Source organism: Rhinoderma darwinii, unplaced genomic scaffold (assembly GCF_050947455.1).
Source record: "Rhinoderma darwinii isolate aRhiDar2 unplaced genomic scaffold, aRhiDar2.hap1 Scaffold_646, whole genome shotgun sequence".
NCBI lineage: Eukaryota > Metazoa > Chordata > Amphibia > Anura > Rhinodermatidae > Rhinoderma > Rhinoderma darwinii.
The window spans coordinates 46,575-67,357 of record NW_027464202.1 but is presented as its reverse complement, the minus strand read 5'-3'; the positions used below and the strand labels follow the sequence as shown (position 1 = coordinate 67,357).

The following is a 20,783-nucleotide window of genomic DNA, read 5'->3' as shown; positions in this document are numbered from 1 at the left end:
ATGCACTTTGGATGTATACAGGTCAGTATAAAACCGCTGAAATATTTGCAAGATTTGCCCCGTGTGTGTCTCCACCCTCCCCCCTCCCCCCTAAGGCCATGAATGAAATTATTACTCCCATGCGGCTTTGCCATCCTAGCGAGTATTCTCCCCTGTCGTTTCCCCTTCTTCATAATATTTCTGTTTAAGGAATAATCGTTTATTATCCACCATTGTTAGTTGGTGATTTTTTAACAACGTCTGTGCCTCCACCCAATGTCTAAGTGTCTCCTCGGACCCCTCTTCTACATGTCTCCCTTCTGTTTCTGTCACCCGAACCTCTAAACTTTCTCCCAATTGCCTAGATTTAGTTTTAATTCGTTTAATATGTTGAATGAATACTCCCCTCAACCATGCTTTCATGGCATCCCATAACACCCCTCGCAGCACTGACTCAGTATTAAAATTTAAATATTCTTTAACCAGGTTCCGTATTTCCCCGCCATCTATCAATCTTAGCCAAAACGCATTCAGCTTCCAATTCCCGGGGTTCCTGGTATGCCTTACACCCACTTCCATCGTCACCGCCATCGGAGAGTGGTCTGACAACGCCCTCTGTAGGTATTCAATTTGCGCTATGTACGGCACTGCTGAAGCTGAGCATGCTACCAAGTCCATTCGCGAAAGTGACTGAAATGTGGATGATGCACACGAGTACTACCTCACCCCTGGAAGTTTATCTCTCCAAATATCCCTGTTAGAAGAATTTTCCATACTTATCAATAATGATTCAAGTTTTCATCCCAATAAGAGTTTTATTCTCATCGATGAGGAGACAAGTCGAAATCAGCAGTTGTCTGCCTTCATTACATAATCATAGGTTTATATACACATATACCAACTGAAAACCGTTTGTGGCTTTCCTGTCATATGAAATGTTACACTTCAGAATGAGATTAGGCCACGTTGGACTTCCTCTGGAGATTGCAATCTTTATTAAGAAATCCAACCGACTTACACACTTAAGAATATAACATATTTAACCTTTTGTTAGCTAAAGCATTTTCTGAGAACCCTGCATGCACATTTAATATCTATTACATGAAGTAACAATAAATTTAAAATAAAACTATTCTAACATTCCCTCCTCTTATAAATTTATGTAGACATGTTCTGTAAGATTATCCAGTACAGGTTCTCTTCTTTTGAATCTCTTGGCACATTGTCTTTGTCACTGAGGTCTCAATTAATCTTTGGATCAATCCTCTTATGCAGAGTGTCGCATCGACAAACAGTCAATATACTGGCAACAACAGCAATGGTCATGAGTACAGATGTTACCAGGCCAGTCCATTTTCCAAACTACCCCTCACTCCATGAGGTGAAGATGTCATTTATTCTGGAGTTTTCCTGCAAGCTCTTCGGACAGGGAATTGAGTCCTTCCAATGCCTTGGTAATACTGCCATCAGGAGCTGTATTATTGGGAATAAAAGTACAACAGACATTTTGCAGACACCCCCTTTCTCTGCTAGTAACATATCCAGGGTTATTCTATTTCACCATGTCATTAAAGATATAGGTCCCAACTGATCTGCAATGCCCTTTATTGCATCTCTGGTAAAATTAACAAATCTCTGTTGATTGTAATAAATATAATAATCCAGTCGACATTCTTATTTATCGTAGACCACCAGAAAAGTACAGACTCGCAGCCTGATGCAATCCGATTTTGGGCCTTAAACTCATTTGCCCCCCCATAGGGTACTCGTACTTCATCTATGTATATTCTATGGTCAAAGGAACCTCCAGGGATAGACCGCTTATAGCGATTCAGCTAGTCTCCAGGGCGTTTACTCCTTCTCTGAAACTCAGGTGCTAAAAACAAGTGGAATGGCATCAGAAGCTGAACCAGAGCACAGCTTCCCTGCCACTTGGCCAGTAGCCTCCCCATAGCCACCAGAGATCAGTCCTTGCCCTTGTCTGGTTGGTAAACCAATTAGAGGAGTAATTACCATTATCGGTCTCAAAATTGTTCAGTGAGGTTCCCTACTTTCTTACCTTGCCCATTCCTCAGAAAGCAGGTGTAGTTGCCTGGGTAAGCCACTACTAAGGGAGGGATTTCATCTCTCCCCACAGGTGGGTACAATAAAGAGAATGTCTTACATAATTTATCACCTGGATTATATGATGCATTATATAAAGATAACACGCATTGCAGACCTTGTGGGTTCTCCTTATCTGATAGCCTGAAAGATATAGTAGCCGGATGTGGTCTGGCTTTTGCACAAGCGATACAGTTAGTTCTATTATTTTGGATTGCAGTGTATCTAATCCAGACTAACCATTCATGTTTATCACTGTAACCTGTTTCTAATGTCAATTTATCTTCATAAGTGAAGTTGGCCAGATAAACTTTACAGGGTAGGTCTATCTTTGTAACTAAAAAACTTTCAGTTGCAAGAAATGCCCTATAGGCCAGTACCTGAAACATCAATTCCTATATCATATAGTCCCTTATCCTTTTTATTAGGGTATTTACATAGATAGTACAAATGTATTTATCTGAATATGCTAGTTTGTGGGATGTGTTTCTATCCTTGCCTTGATCTACAACACAGAGCGGAAATCTATTTCATACATTGCAGTCTCACCTTCAGTGAAATTAAAATATTTAACTCTTTAAGCTAAGTCTTTAGGAAATCATACTCTGACCCTGTGTCCCAGGGATCCCATACCTTTGGTTGACACACCTTGGACCCCCATAGAATACCTAGAATAACTAATAACATTTTGCCCTGTCTCCTCCCAGGCTCTGGATGTTTTCTTCGCTGAAGTTTGAGACCAGTCACTTCTAACAAATGACCACCCTTTGTAATCAGTCTCTTATAGCCTAGGAGGATAGTGGCAATTCCCTAACTACCTTACAGTGTGATAAGTGTATCCTAGAGGTACATTCGGCTATCTGTACGGCCCCGTAGGTGTGGTAAGCAGAACCTGATATGATCTTTTTCAATGAAAATAATATCCAATTTCCTGGCTTCACAGGTTCAGGTTCAAGTATAGGTACACCTGGAATACAATTAGAGATAGAAACTTCCTTGTTGGTTAGCATTTTTGCCATATATTCAGCAAGTGTAAAATCAAACTCTTCATCCATCCTAGAGAATGGATGTAACTGTGGTATTACAAATAGTCAACCCATTTGGTGAATACAGCAATAATCACTAAACAAAATTTCTTCTCTTTGGGTTTCGCATAGGAACTAATGTCAAAAATAACTATTTTAATAACATGCGAAATCAGCATTAATATACTTGTCTTAAAGAAACAATATCTTTCTTATTCACTACATAAGAACAAGATGGGGTCTCCAGACAAGATGACTGCTGCACAAAATGAATTAATCTAAACATTATTTTAATCACTTTCATATTTCCCACCTTTTGTTTATTTGAGGACATTTTGTACCCAAGCCAGGTACTTAAAATAGGGCTTATCCCCCTTACGGACTTTATTTTCTTAGCTTGCTCTATCCTGCATAAGGCCAAAAAGGTCTATACAGTGGCAACAGGTTGAGCCAACTACTTGGCAAATGCCCCTTTGGGCAGAATTCAAAACATAAAACACGTAATCTGTGCCAGTTTCCAATCTGTTGGCCACTTTCTCTATATTATGAGCATTCTTTACTGCTAAACCTACTAATATTGGCAATAATCCAAACTTCTCCCCCACGGTACATATTGGTCATAATTGTTGCACTGTCACTTACTGTCCTAATGGGACTTTTACCCCTGCAGATATAACAGGTCGTGGGCAGCATCTTTCTCAAACCTAAAGACATACAGGTCACATGACCTCCGGGCTCTCATTGCTGCCATGTACTTCTTACATATGAGTGACAACAACCAGTGACCTTCACCTCTTACCTCAAGTTGTTATTCACAATACCGTGACATGTTATATACATTATAATTATAAACCTCAGACAATATAAACAACAGGGTCTCAACTAAGAAAATAATTCTATCACCAATCTCATGCTATCAGCTCTCATGTTTGGGTCTCATCAGTTCATTGACAAGTCTTGTACATCAAATCAAACAAACACCTTTATATGAGAGAAACTTCTCTGTCCCTCTGGACAGGGCACATAGATAATATGTAGTTACTGGGTACATTTTATGTCACACATGTTGTTACCCTTTTCAGCAGGATTTGTACCTTAATCTGAGCTTATTACCTGTAACATCTACTCACAGAAATATTCATAGATACCATAGATACCATAATATTCACAGATAGTTTATCTGACAAGTGTCTCAAGCCAAATTTTTTCAAATCAACACCCTTATACATATACCTAATATCTTAGGAAGCAAAAACAACTTCAATGAAATCCATACAAATGTGTTAGAATGGATATTGTGGATTTGGGAACTGTTCTCTTTTTGGTCTTACATTCCCCTGTGAATTATATTTGGCGCATGTTAAACAAGCTAAACTAAATTTTTTTTTTAGAGTAGTTAGTAAAGCCATATGCCATGAACACTTTAGATATGATCTCTACCATCCCCCCTGTTGAGACATGGCTTGCCCGATGGCTCAATATAACTGCACATCTGAATAAGTTGCTGGGTAGGATGTATTTGTTCTTGGAAGATCCATCTACAAACAGTATGAGATCACTATCTAGTAGTGGAATGTCTTTAAGATCTGATCTTGTTAACACTCTTTCTGCTATGGAGGATCGGCAATCATGTGGTTCACCATCCTCCGCAGTAGACATCAAGGTCGAAAAATTTAAAGTGGTACATCTTTCTATCATAAATGTCACTAATGTGAAGCTCTTATAGCTTCTGCGGTGGCTACAACTTATTGAACACATGGAGGTAAGGCTCTAGCTACAGGGTCGAGTTTTGATGAGTAGTAAGCTAGAGGTCTATCCTTTCCCCCATACTCCTGTGTTAGCACTGAAGTCATGTATCCATTTTTACAATCTACAGTTTGAATTAAAAAAAAAATCTTTGTTGTTTTTATTAAATCAGTTAGTCCAAGCACTGAAGATCCTACAAGAACCTGTTTTATCTGAAAAAAAAATGCCTCTTCATAAATCAAAGACATCAATGGTCCTGTAATATCAGCATATCCAACTCCTGCAGAAGTTAGTCATACACAAAAAGGACATCATTTGTTTTTTTGTCAGAGGTTTCGGTGCTTGGAGTATTGCTGACTTTCTTCCTTCATCTAGATGTTTACCTTCATGGATAATATGGTGTATGGAATGCCTGTGTGATGCCGAGGCTAGTAAGTATATGCCCTAATACTTCTCCTATGAAGTGGGTTCTTCTGTCACTCTCGATTACTTCAGGACCCCATATCAGCATACTACTTCACTGAGTATTTTCCTAGCAGTGTTTTTAGCTATGTTTTTTGGTTACTGGCCATGCCTCAGGCCAATTTGAAAACATTTCAATAGATACAAGGACATATTCATATACACTCACCTCGGGTAGCTGTATGTAGTCCACCTGCAGTCGCTGGAAGAGGTAATCAAGGCAAGGCGTGCGCTTACTGGGTGTTTTTATCATTTTTCCGGGGTTGTGTCTGACGCATGTCAGGCAACCCTCTACATGTTGAGCAGCTGCGTTCTGAAATCCAGGTGCAAACCAGTGTTGTATTGGTTTGCCTGCTGCAGTCAGAAAGCCTCTTGCACCATATTGTGTCATAATCGTGTGAGACTCCAAAGGTGTACCTCGAGTCTATATAGACATTCACCCTTTTACCTGTGCCCAACTTACATGCTTCTGCGAGTGCCATGAGTTCTGCCTCCTGGGCAGAGCTGCTGGAGGGCAGTGACTTTTTCAACACTGTCTTACCTTCCTGGACTACTGCATACCCGGTGATGAAATGTCCTGTCTGCTCATTCCAGTATCTGGATCCGTCTACAAAATACTGAACATCATAGTTAGTCAGAGGTACATCAGTGACACCTGGTAACCCTTGGGCGTCAAGTTACATTAAACTGTGACAATCAGACTCATGTTCCATATCAACCAAGACATTGTCATTTGCAAGTTTGTAGATTTAAGGAAGCGGTATTTATAACTTTAAAACCTGATTTTATATAGCTAACTTAATTAATTAAAAAGTCAGTCTATTTACACAATCTTGTACTTTAGTTCAATGTTCTAGGACTTTTTACACACTAATTTTACATATAATAATAATAATTTGAAATTCAATTAATTCAGTTCTTAATCTGGATTGAGAAAAACATCTCACATCAAACAGTACACAATTTCATTTCCTCCCCAGACTAGTCTGCAACACACACGCTGTATACACGTCTACATCATACTTCTTGTTATCATCCACCTTACTCATTGCAATGTACCTATCTGTATTACTCTTTATCACTACTACAGTCACTATTATTGAATGCTATTATTTTATGCACATGCTATACATATCAACATTTATTGACACACTCTTCTATAGTTCTGCTTTTCCAATCATTTCATGGTCTTTCAACCAGCCAGCATTGTGTTCTATGAAAGTTTTTCATCTTGAACTATATAAACAACCTTCTTTAACATTCCTTATCATTTTAACATTCTGTCAACCTTCTACCTTGTTCCCCTTTGTGAGAATCTTCCAACCGTCGTCTTACACAATCAAAACCACACTTCTCTTTTTCCTTCACTAAATTATAACATTCAATTACCCTCAAAGTCCTTTTAAATCCAAATTTGCCACACCCTTATCATCATCATCATTGTACATTCACCACATCTAATTTGTGCATATACTTAACATCCCCTTCTAAAGGAATATTTAATACTTTTTAACACAAACAACCACATGTTACAAGCAGTGTCCTTTTGAAAGGAAATCTAATTTAGCAATTTTAGTATATGTCTCTCTATTTATTTAATGGACACCTAAATAGTTTCTTTTTTCTTTTTTCTAGAATAGGAATCTTACGAGCACTTTTAATATGAAAAGATTTGATTAACTTTGTATCCTTTATCAATTATTTTGACTATTCTATGATCTGACTCTAATTTGATCTCATTCAAAGAGTCTTGTAGAATTTTGATGGTCAGTTGGGAATATTGAATAACAGTGTTTGCTGCACCAAAACGTTATTCTCCCTGGACTGTAGGACTCGCTGCACTCTACACGCCTAGAGCTGCTTACCAAAACACAGTCCCAAGACAGTAATGTCGCTCACCCAAGGTGACCACGACGAGGAAATGTCAAACACTGTCTCAACTCTCACTTTTACCACATTTAGACAAGACACATGATTAACGATTAACAAACAGACAAATTCGATATGAATAACAAAACCTACTATCATATTCTATATTTCTGTATAACTCATATATCTTGACCACAAGGTATTTTCACCAAAGTTTCACAGAACACACACAAAACACAACAATATTTACAAGTATTATGCTGATCAGTCATATACTTCATGTTCCTGGGTGTTTTAACAGTATTTTTCCTACTGATTTGTCCCTGTAACAATTTTACAAAGGACCATTCCTAATTGGACTCCCTTATACACACAGGGTTTTATTTATTTAACCCTCATACATTCATTCTTCACAGTCAAGGAGTCTCATATATGTTTCATCTAGAACAACCATTTCTTTTAACTGCACCAAAGAAATACTTGATTACCTTAAAACTTCTGGTGTCAGGGGCGTCCAGAGACAATAAGAGGCTGGTCAGACCAGCAGCAGATGTCCTGGATGAGTCTTTACACCACAGTTTGAAAGTCTTTATCTTTCTTTAACTTTGGATTTAGTTTATCTCAATCATTCAATACTTTTAGTCACGATCTTAAACTTTATAAAACAAATAATCCTAATACTCTAACAAATAATTCTAATACTCTATAAGAAACAATCATAATACTCTATAAGAAATAATCATAATACTTAATCTATAGGAGATCCTCCAAATCTCCAAGTACTTTATCTTTTACGTGCTGCACGGAGTTATTTATTACCTGTAGCCTTCTCACACAGGCTATGGACTACTAACCTCGAGAACCGCTATTCCCAGGTTTTTATATTAAGACCTCTGCTTAATATAACTAAGACCCAGTCTCAGTACCTAAGTTCCAACTCAGGTTTTTTACGTTATCTTTTTTTTTTGTTTTTTTATCACATAACCTTATAACATCTAAATATGAAAAATAATAAAAACACATATATACAAAATTATATTACCGTTATTCAGATGAAAACTCGAATCCTCAATTCTCCTTACTATGTTCTTTTAAAAACCGTCATTCCACACCTCGTCCCTCCGTATGACTGGCCTCTTTTTAACGGTAATTTAACCGGAGGTCTTTGAATTAAGTGAGTATTTTGATGACTCACCCCGTGCACGGTGTACAGTCCTCGGGTGGACGAGGGTCTGGAAATATTGGTTTCCGGCTTCGAAGGACCAAGATGTTAGAAGAATTTTCCATACTTATCAATAATGATTCAAGTTTTCATCCCAATAAGAGTTTTATTCTCATCGATGAGGAGACAAGTCGAAATCAGCAGTTGTCTGCCTTCATTACATAATCATAGGTTTATATACACATATACCAACTGAAAACCGTTTGTGGCTTTCCTGTCATATGAAATGTTACACTTCAGAATGAGATTAGGCCACGTTGGACTTCCTCTGGAGATTGCAATCTTTATTAAGAAATCCAACCGACTTACACACTTAAGAATATAACATATTTAACCTTTTGTTAGCTAAAGCATTTTCTGAGAACCCTGCATGCACATTTAATATCTATTACATGAAGTAACAATAAATTTAAAATAAAACTATTCTAACAATCCCGCAGACCCAATTCCTCCATTAATCTTCCAAAGGCAGTCAGGTCTCCTCTTTGCCCCCTCCTCCCCTATGAAACCTATCCAACCCTTCAGACATCACTGCATTAAAATCCCCCATCACGATTAGCGGTACCTCAGGCCACCTGGAGAGTTTCTCCGTAACTCGTTTCAGTACAGTGCTAGAATAAGGCGGAGGGATATACAGCACTACTAGAATACAGTTTTTGTTCTATTTTTAAGAGGCGTGGTGACTAAAAAGCAGCAATTCTTCTATTGTTTTTTATTCTATTTTTTTTACAGCGTTCACCGTGCGCTATAAACGACATATTCACTTTATTCAGCATGGCGATACGATTACGGCGATACCAAATGTTTATAGTTTTTTTTTATGTCTTATGGTGTTTGCACAATAAAATAATTTTTATTAAAAATCATTTACTTTTTGTGTTGCCTTATTCTAGGAGCCATACAGTTTTTGTCTTTTTTTCCATCAGGAAAGCCGTGTGAGGACTTGTTTTTGCGTAACGAACGGTAGTTTCGATCAGTACCATTTTTAGGTACATGCGACTTTTTGATCTCTTTTTTTTCCATTTTTTGAGAAGTGAAGTGACCAAAAAACTGTGATTCTGGTATGGTTTATTATTATTTTCTTTTACGGCGTTCACCGCGCGGGATAAATAACTAAATACTTTTGTAGTTCAGGCCGTTACGGATGCGGCGATATCAATTATGTATAGTTTATTTGTTTATTTATTTATTTTTATTAATAATAAAAGACTGATAAGGGAAAAGGGGGGATTTTTACTTTTGTTACTTTTAAAACTTTTATTTTCTTATTTTTACACAACTTTTTTTTAACTTTTTTTAACTTTATTACTTTGTCCCACTAGTGTACTTGAGGGCAGGAGGCCCTGATCCCTATTCTAATACACTGCACTATATGCGGAGTTCAGTGTATTACAGCTGTCAGCTACTCACTGACAGCAAGGCTTCCATAAATGGCATAGCTGGATGCCATTGTTAGGCGTCCGGTTGCTATAGCCACCATCGCCAGCCGCTATCGTGTAGCGGGCCGATGATGGCAGCTTAACCCCTATAAGCCGCTATCGCTACTGAAAGCGGCTTCCAAGGGGTTAATCAGCGGGGACACAGCGATCAGTCTCCGCAGAAGGAGCTGCGGCGACTGCTGTACGAGTTAGCAGCTGTTGCAGCTCCTGTATGTGTCGGGAAGACGGCCGAAATGGCCGTTCCTCCCGCGACATACTATTCCAGTGCTGAGCGCGAACGATGCACTTAGCACGAAGGAATAGTACGTCGCTGAGCGCGAAGGGGTTAAGCATCAGTTTCCTAAAATGTAATATTAGACTCCCTTTACAAGCGGCGACAATACGATTAAGCAAATATTTTCTTTACGTTTCCCAGTATATAATATGGTACAATAAATGGTGCCGTGAAAAAGTACAACTTGTCCTTCAAAAAACAATCCCTCATACGTTTTTTTGGGACCAAAAAATAAAAACTTATGGCTTCTGGAAGTTGGGGAGGAAAGAGCGAAAATGAAAAACCAAAAATAACTGTAAAAGTCAGGGGTTAAATATGAGGTTATAGGTAACATAAGTAATAATTCATGGCGTGATATATTTAGTAAAGTCCAGTTCATCTCATTCCACTATTGGACAGGAATAGTTGGTACACTGAAACTTGTAGAATTTCTAATTCTCTTGATGTAGGGATATGAATCTTGGACAATATGGGTGTAAGTATTAAAGGGGTTCTCTGCAAATAAACCTTGATCACTGTAAAATAAAAAATGTTATACAACTTTATAATATCCTTTGTGCTAAAATTTCTGTTTTAACTTTTGCTGTAATGGGATGAAAACACGGAGTGAAAACCCAAAGAAGCCAAATACTTCTCATGGATAGTAATATGCTACAATTGTATCCAGCCTAAGCAATCGTCTGTAAACTAAACAGCATGGACTCTAAGGCCTCATGCACACGACTGTAATGGCTTTTATTCTACTCAAATACGGATCCCTAGTCATCCAAAGTCATCTGCGACTCATTCGCATATAGGCACGCTGTCCGCAAATACGTACCGTCATGCATCCTTAGTTCATCCGCATTTACGGATCCGCAAAAAAAAGAAATGGGAGTCTACAAATGATGTCACCACTATGTCGCAACCCCTTGAAAAGGTCACATGATCGCTCTGGCACCATTTTCTCTGGCATTTGTGCTTTGTGAGAGCTCTGTTGGAATCCTCGGCTGATATAACTTTGGTTTCTGGCATTTCTTTCGTTGCAAGGATGCACTACCCACGTGTGGTTCATGCTCTCATGCTCTTCTGGACTGGCTCGTCTCTCGGCGATTCGGACAGTAAGCTATGCTGGAAGAAGAACCGAAGAGGAGGAGGAGGTACTGGGTTCACCCCATTGTCTCCCAACAGCCCAGAAAGGTGCATTTCCATACCCTGTATGCAGACCTGCGGCAGCACCCGGACAAGTTTCACAACTTCTGCTACATGTCGATTTCCAGCTTTGACCGACGGTGCATCTCGGAGGAACGGCTCATCGTTTCTCTCAGGTAAGAACACCAAATGTCCCTTTTGTCCATTGCTGCCATGTCACCTTGCTACAGGTAGTATAACCGTAGTTGTCCCCTGTGCCCATTGCCGCCATGTCTCCCTGCTACAAGTAGTATATAATTGTAGTTGTCCCCTGTGCACATTGCCGCCATGTCATAATGCTACAAGTAGTATATAACCGTAGTTGCCCCTGTGCCCATTGCCGCCATGTCACTCTGCTACAAGTACTATATAACCCTGGTTGTAGCCTTTGCCCATTGCCACCATGTCACCCTGGTACTGCTAGCACTAATTATTATAAATATTTTTTTCACAGATTCCTGGCAACAGGGAACTCATTTGCATCACTGCATTTTGAATTTCTACTTGGGTGTTCCACCATTTCACAGATCATCTGTCTGACCTGCGAAGTCATCTGGCAGCGACTGAGAGCGACGATGATGCCACAGCCCAAGGCACAAGACTGGTTTCGGATTGCCGAGGGCTTTTACCAACAATCACAGTTTGCCAACTGTGTTGGCGCACTGGATGGTAAACACATTAGTGTGAAGAAGCCACCTCACTCATGGTACCTAGATTTCAATTACAAGCAGTATTTATTGGTGATGCTGTTCGCCTTGGCTGACAGCAACTACCAGTTTGTAATTGTAGATATAGGGGCCTATGGGAGCTCTTCAGATGCTGGCATCTTCAGGGCTTCCAGAATGGGTGAACGGCTTCAGTCCAAACAGCTCTCCGTTCCAGAACCGAGACAACTGCCTGGATCTACTGGACCTCCTGCCCCATTTCTCATCGTGGCAGATGAAGGATTTGGACCATATATTCTACGTACAGCACACATGGAGCTGAGCCTGCACCATAACCAATGGGCTGAAACTCTCCTGTAGCGGCAGGGACTAGACTGAGGTCTGATCTCCGGCAATTAACTCCCTAAATGGTGCGGTCAATTGCAACTGCAGCATTTGGTTGGTTTGTACGCTATCTGGATCCATGTGACGCAACTGCGGGGGTGGCGATGTTTGCTATGGCAACTGTAGGCCTAACAATAGCCTACTGCTTGCCAAGTACAGAAGCCTATTAGGACCTGCTTAGATGCGGGACCTAATAAGCTTGCTGTCAGTTTATGACTGACAGGTCTAATACACTGCACTATGTATGTAGTGCAGTGTATTCGAATAGCGATCAGGTCTTCAGGCTTTCAAGTCCCCTAGTAGAAAAAAATATTTGAAAAAAAATAGTTTAAAGTTGCATAAACTAAAAAAACGCCTTTTTTCCCATAATAAAAGTTTTATTATAGGAAAAAATTGAAAACATTAAAAAAGTACACGTATTTGGTATCGCCGCTTCCTTAACGTCCCCAACTATAAAACTTTAACATTCATTTTCCTGCATGGTGAACGCCATAAGTTTTTTTTATAGAAAAGAATGCCAGAATCACAGATCAGCTCGCCACCCAATTCACTGATTGTGACTAAAGAGTAAAATGTATATACTTTATTAATATCTCGCTAAAATCAGGGGTACATTCACCACCGTGACAAAAGCCCAATGTGCTCAAAAATGTATTTGAAAATGATTTTATATTTTATTCACTGATTCTATTGTAAACCCTGCAAAATGAATATTTTCGTATGATATATGGTGTTAGAACGTTTAAACATTGGTGTAACAGTGAATCACTCCCAGACATGTACTGGAGTAACCAGGAAAAGGATTCCTGAGAACCACAGTGTCAGGGTAAAGATATCGATAACACTGCCACCTACGCTAAATTCCCCTTCTCATATTGAACCTACATGTTTCTATCTCAACATTTCATCAGGGGTCTTATTCATTATAGAGCTAGCTACTAAGCCAGCAACATTAAATTGTGCAAACATTTCATTCCATATGCACAAACACAAAGCGTACTCACATTCATATTAGCGGCACTCTTCTCTCTGGACTCGGAGTATATATAACTTATACTCCGCCCCCTATGCTGAGGCCAAGCCCCCATATCGACCAATCATCGTCACATGCGCAAGCAGTGACTTGCGGATATTTAATGCCGGGCGCGTCATGTGACATGCCCACCATACACATCCACCATACACGCATGCGCAGAGTAGGGGAGCGGGGCGTATCTGGCTGCAGCCTCAAGCCTTTCCTATCTAGAAGGAGGAGTAACCTATTCCTATGGGAACAAAGGACGCTGCCCAGCTCCAGACAGCGTCCTGGCACACCACTATAATCCATGCATAAGTAATCCGGCACTATAGGAAGTGAATTAAGAAAGGTATTAAATTGACCACCAGTAGATTAATCACAAGTTGATTAACCACTAGTATTGGGGAACCTAGAAGATAGACATAGATAAAGCCCCAAAACCAATACAGAAGGATAGGCAAATATATAAATGACTGGACTCATATAGATATGAGTTTAGATAAAGCATGTATAATTTATCTGCTCGTTTAGCCCATCTGGTTGTATACATGCTAACCTATAGATCCACTGGGCTTCTTTTCGCAGGATCAAGTTGTCCCAATCCCCACCTCGTTTAGGTGGACACACCAATTCTATTGCCTGAAAATGAAGACATTCAGCGTTTCCTTGATTTTTCTCATGTACATGTTTGGATACGGGGGTATCACTTGTATTTTTCACGTGCCCTACATGTTTTCTAATACGCCAATGAAATTGCCGAATGGTCTTACCTACATAATTCAGTGGGCATGGACACGTGATCAAATACACAACCCCCGCTGTTCTACAATTAACAAAGTCCTGAATGTCGTATTCAATTAACAGGTTCCCGACCGCTGGCCGTAAATATACGGCCAGCGGTCAGGGTCTCTAAAGTCCGGCGTATAGTATATATACGGCCGCACTTCAGAGACTGTGCACGCGCGATCGCGTGCACACAGCTCTATGCCCTGGCTGTTGCTAACAGCCATGGGCACTGGGCAGAATGTCAAGGGTCAATCTTTTGGCCCCTGAACATGTGATCGCTGTGACAACCAATCACAGCGATCACATGCATTTCTGCATAGAAAACAGTGTGCACGCGATCGCGTGCACACAGCCCTGTGCCCTCGCTGTTACCAACAGCTCTGGGCACTGGGCAGAGTATCAGGGACCAATCTGATGGTCCCTGAACATGTGGTCGCTGTGACAACCAATCACAGCGATCACATGCATTCCTGCTTATAAAACAGTGTGCACGCGATCGCGTGCACACAGCCCTGTGCCCTCGCTGTTACCAACAGCTCTGGGCACTGGGCAGAGTATCAGGGACCAATCTGATGGTCCCTGAACATGTGGTCGCTGTGAAAACCTATCACAGCGACCACATTTGTTTTATTTTGACTTTTCTGGCAGTAAATCTCCTGCCTCTTTTCTTCTCCTCAAACATTGTTTCAGTTTGAGGAGAAGAAGAGACTCGGGAGAATTGCCGCCAGAAGAATACAGTTACAGTTACAAAAAAATACAGTTACACTCTAAAACATTCTCTGTATAGATAGATTTCTATCTATCTATACAATCTATCTATCCATCTATCTTTTTTTCTATCTATCTATCTACCTTTCTTTCTTTTATTCTATTAGAATAGGCAGGTAGGGAGTATATAATTATATATATATCCACATATATATAATATATATAGCAATAGCGGTTTATTTTTTTGTTAGCGGTAGTGTAGATATATATGGCAGTTAGTTTGTGTGTTTTATAAAAAAAAAAAAAAAAAAAAAAATTTGTTTAGTTAGTGTTAGTGTTAGTTACGTCATGGCGAGGAAGTTGTTTAGCGCCGAGGAGGCATACGCCATGCTGTGGTCTGAGTCGGAGACCGCATCAGAGATGGCGTCCGAGATGGAACCTGTTTTAGGTAGTGACGATGACAGCGTCACTTCAGGTTCATCTTCAGGGGACGTTGTCCCTGATGCAGTCGAAACTGCAGAACATGAAAGCGCAGGGCCAAGTAGCGCTGTGGCACGGGAGAGCCTGGTCCCTCCAGTCCAGGCTCTTGTATGGGCACCTGCCCCATCTTTTGGGCCTAGAATCCACGGATTTACGGCCACTCCTGGCATAACCGTGGACAATACAAATTTTGTCCAAATGGATTACTTCCATTTATTTATAACGGACGACATCCTAAATCAGATTGTCCACGAAACAAATTTATATGCCACGCAATATATAAGGCAGAAACCTTCATCCACCCATGCCAGAGATTGGACGCCCACCAATTTGCAGGAATTAAAAAAAATTTTGGGGCTCACCCTAAATATGGGTATTGTCAAAAAGCCCTCCATTAGGTCTTACTGGTCAACAAGACCCGCCCAAGCCACCCCAGTATATTCTGCAGTAATGCCCAGGTCTCGTTATGAGACAATAATGAGGTTCCTCCACTTCAATGACAACGCACAGGCCCCCCCAAGTACCGATGCAAACCGGGATCGGTTGTTCAAAATAAGACCGCTAATAAATTCCCTGAATAATTTATTTCTGCAACTCTACACCCCTGAGCAGAATGTAAGTGTGGACGAATCCCTCCTCAACTTTCATGGCAGACTTAGCTTTCGCCAATATCTACCTTCCAAAAGGGCAAGATATGGCGTTAAGCTCTACAAATTGTGTGAAAGCGGGTCAGGATATACCACCGCCTTCAGGATTTATGAAGGGCGGGACCGCACAATAAATGTTCCTGGATGCCCCCCTGATCTTTCCACCAGCAGTAAGATTGTGTGGGAGATAATGCAGCCTCTGCTTCACAAGGGGTACCACCTGTACTGTGATAATTTTTATTCTAGTGTGCCCCTGTTTAGGCATTTGCATGCTGCAAGGACTGGGGCATGTGGTACCATGCGCAAAAACCGAATTGGTTTTCCACAGCAATTAGTGGGGAAGCGCATGGTAAAGGGGGACTCCTGTGCTTATGCATCTGAAGAATTGCTGGCGGTCAAGTTCAGGGATCGCAAAGATGTGTATGTGCTAAGCACGATTCATACCGCAGGAACAGTGGCAGTGAGGGAAAGGGGGGCAACATCGGACAAGCACAAACCAGTGAGCGTGTCCGAATATAACAAGTACATGGGGGGGGTGGATTTAAGCGACCAGGTTTTACAGCCCTATTTAGTAAAACGCAAAACTAAAACCTGGTACAAAAAGGTGGCCATTTATTTGTTACAGGTGGCCATCCACAACTCATTTGTGCTCTATAAAAAAAACAGAGGCAGAGACACATACCTGGATTTCCAGGAAAAAATTATTGAAGGCCTCATTTTTGATGTTCAGGACACCCGAGAATGCCCCCAGTCTGAGGATGTCACGCGACTGACTGAAAGACACTTCATCAGTCGCATTCCCCCAACAGCAACCAGAAGCAACCCCCAGAAAAAGTGCCGCGTCTGCAGAAAAGACGGGCACCGCAAAGATTCCCGATATTTCTGTCCCTCATGTCCCTCGCAACCAGGCCTGTGCATTGAGCCATGTTTTAAAAAATACCACACTGTTCTGAATTATTAGATTTTAGTTAATTTGTTGAAAATATATTTGCCCTACATTACGTTTTTATTTTTCCCATGATTTTACTCCAAGGGTGAGGGAGGGAATGGGTGGGTGGGGGGTGGATGTCATGTTTGCATATTCTCTAAAGTTCATCTGCTAGAGAGCTCCATTTGCATTAACCTGAAATTTCTTATTTTAGAAAACCCCAAAAAATAAATTCCCATTATACCCCTAGATGAATATTTTGGGATTTCTGCTTCAAGAGCAGATATTTTGGAAGTGTTAGGGTATGTTCACACGGCGGGGGTCCGTAACGGCTGAAATTACGGGGATGTTTCAGCCTGAAAACATCCCCGTAATTTCAGCCGTAACGGCATGTGGAGGCGCTTGAACGCCGCGTCCATTACGGCCGTAATTAGCGCTGCTATTCATTGGAGTCAATGAATAGCGGCTCCAATTACGGCCAAAGAAGTGACAGGTCACTTCTTTGACGCGGGCGTCTATTTGCGCGCCGTCATTTGACAGCGGCGCGTAAATATACGCCTCGTGTGAACAGACAAACGTCTGCCCATTGCTTTCAATGGGCAGATGTTTGTCAGCGCTATTGAGGCGCTATTTTCAGACGTAATTCGGGGGAAAAACGCCCGATTTACGTCCGTAAATAGGCCGTGTGAACATACCCTTATAGAAACTCTGTTGAGTTTTGTAAAACCAGCTTTGAAAAAAAGCGATATGTGAAATAATCTTCTTCTATCCTCCGCCCTCCTACATCTCTATGTGATAAATAAGGCCACATATTTGGTATCCCCATGCACGGGAGAAGAGGAAGAATGTGAAATGCGATGAATTTTGTCCGTGGTCTATGCTGTGTGTGAAAAATGCTAGCATAAACTGACGCATTTGCTAAAAAAAAAAGCTAATTTTATTTTGATCCATCTTATTCAAGAAACTTTCAGAAGAAAACTGGACTGTCTAAAAATATGATAAACCCCTTGAAGAAAACCTTGTGGGGTCTACTTGTGTGAATGAAGTCATTTATGGGGTGTTTCTAATCTTTCAGCAGCATTACACCCCCCAGAAAACAGTATGCTGCTATAAAATCAAGTGCAGAATTCCTGGACCAAAAAGCCTCCTTTTATGCCAAGCCCTGGCACATGCCCGCACAGTGAATAAGGCACACATATTTGGTATCCCCATGCACGGGAGAAGTGGAAGAACGTGAAAGGAGATGAATTTTGGCCGTGGTCTATACCGTGTGTGAAAAATACTAGCCTAAACTGACGCATTTGCTAAAAAAGTGCTGATTTTATTTTGTTCCATCTTATTCAAGAAACTTTCAGAAGAAAACTGGACTTGCTAAAAATATGATAAACCCCTTGAAGGAAACCTTGTGGGGTCTACTTGTGTGAATGAAGTCATTTATGGGGTGTTTCTAATGTTTCAGCAGCATTAGGCCCCCCAGAAAACAGTATGCTGCTATAAAATCAAATGCAAAATTCCTGGACCGAAAAGGCCAAAAAGCCTCCTTTTATGCCAAGCCCTGGCACATGCCCGCACAGTGAATAAGGCACACATATTTGGTATCCCCATGCACGGGAGAAGTGGAAGAACGTGAAAGGAGATGAATTTTGGCCGTGGTCTATACCGTGTGTGAAAAATACTAGCCTAAACTGACGCATTTGCTAAAAAAGTCCTGATTTTATTTTGTTCCATCTTATTCAAGAAACTTTCAGAAGAAAACTGGACTTGCTAAAAATATGATAAACCCCTTGAAGGAAAACTTGTGGGGTCTACTTGTGTGAATGAAGTCATTTATGGGGTGTTTCTAATGTTTCAGCAGCATTACGCCCCCCAGAAAACAGTATACGGCTATAAAATCAAATGCAAAATTCCTGGACCGAAAAGGCCAAAAAGCCTCCTTTTATGCCAAGCCCTGGTACATGCCCGCACAGCGAATAAGGCACACATATTTGGTATCCCCATGCACGGGAGAAGTGGAAGAACGTGAAAGGAGATGAATTTTGGCCGTGGTCCATACCGTGTGTGAAAAATGCAAGCATAAACTGGCGCAATTGCTAAATTCTTGCATTTTTTTCCAATTTTGCCCACTTTAGAGAAAAAAATAAAAATGATATATACTGACAAATGCCACTAAAACAAAGCCCTATCTGTCCTTTAAAAAGAGTGTAAAATTCAAAGATGAACTTTATTCACCTGCAGAGTTATAGTCATCTAAAGAAGCGCATAGCAAAATTGTGAAATTTGCTCTGGTCATTTAGCTGTAAAACAGCCTAGTCCTTAACCGGTTAAGGTGGCGACACTTTGGAATTTCTTACAAGTCTGAATAAAGTTACAGGCTGTGCAACCCCCACATCTATATGTGCCCAGAACCTTCCGGTCCAACCATGTTCCATGACCAGAGTGTCCTCCCACCAGCCGAGGTACAGATTAGCATAAGTAGGTGCTGCTGGACTCCCCATCGCCGTACCCCGCTGCTGATGGAAAATTCGATCTTCGAAGACAAACATGTTCCTTTCCAACACCAAGTGCAGTAGTTGAAGGACAAAGTCATTTTGAGCCACATATTGAGTGCCTCTTTACATAAGAAAATAGCCCACTGCTTGGCAGCCCAGCCCATGTGGTATCGAGGAATATAATGCCTCTACATCCAAGCTTGCCAGCATAGTTCCTCTTTCCAAAGTAATACCATCAATTTGTTTAAGTACGTCCATCATATCACGTACATAAGATGTCAGACTAAGAACAAAAGGACGCAGGACTACATCAATATATGTGCTGACATCCTGGGTTAGATTATTAATGCCTAACACAATAGGCCTACCACGTAACGGGGGATAACCCTTGTGGATTTTTGATAGACTATTGAAACATGCCATAGTTGGAAATAAGTTCACTGGGATTTATCAGTGCATTACTTTTTGAGTTGAGTAGTATGTCCTCACACATCTTTTTTGTAATCCTCCCTAATCATAATCACGATATTCCCACCCTTATCGGATGCTTTTAAAATTATATTTTGCTTCTTCTCTAACGCAGTTAAAGCCTCACGTCGCAAACCAAATTTTTTTTATAAAAAGTGATCAAAAAGTTACATGTAGCCCAATAAAAACTACAGCTTGTCCCGCAAGTAACAAGCCCTTGCACAGCTTTGTCGATGAAAAAATAAAAAAGTTATGGCTCTTAGAATATGGCAGCCTAAAAAAGATACGATTTATGTGATAACGCTGTAAAACATTAAAACCGATATACATGGTATTGCCGTAATCCTATCAACCCGCAGAATAAACTTAATATGTCATTTATAGCTCATGGTGAACGCCATAAAAACAAATAAAAAACATTGCCAGAATTGCCATTTTTTGGTTACCTTGCTCGCAAAAAATTAAATAAAAACTGATCAAAAAAATCGCATGTACCCCAAAATGGTACAAGTGAAATCCACAAATTGACCCACAATAAATTAGCCCTCACACAGCCCGGTGGAGAAAAAATAAACAAGTTCTGGCTCCCAGAATATGAAGACACAAAAAGTGCAAAGTATATTCCAAAAGCGGATAAGATCGGGCACCATTTATCAGTGCGACACTGGCCAAACATCTATGAATTATTTATTTACTGCATTATTATACCCTCTTATTATATACTGATGTACTCCGCACAGCTCACATATGCCCCCACATTATAAAATGAAATGTCAGAAAAACCCCAAACAGGGGGGCGGAGCTAGCTGTGCTTTGTGATGGTCGCTTGATCCCGGAGCTCCTCACAGAGACACTGACTTCTACAGCTGGAGGGCGATTAAACTGCACAAAATGGTCCGTACGAATAGAGAAAAGTCGTGT

The 20,783-nt window shown here is 40.6% G+C and overlaps 1 long non-coding RNA gene across 1 annotated transcript; it reads right to left on the bottom strand.

Moving 5' to 3' along the window:
- Positions 1-774: 774 nt before the first annotated feature.
- LOC142726972 (uncharacterized) lies at positions 775-6,893 on the bottom strand. The gene is made up of 2 exons (XR_012877174.1): positions 5,485-6,893; positions 775-1,452 (listed from the first exon to the last, which is right to left on the bottom strand). It is a non-coding gene; the product is annotated as an uncharacterized LOC142726972 (long non-coding RNA).
- Between the last annotated feature and the right edge of the window lie 13,890 nt (positions 6,894-20,783).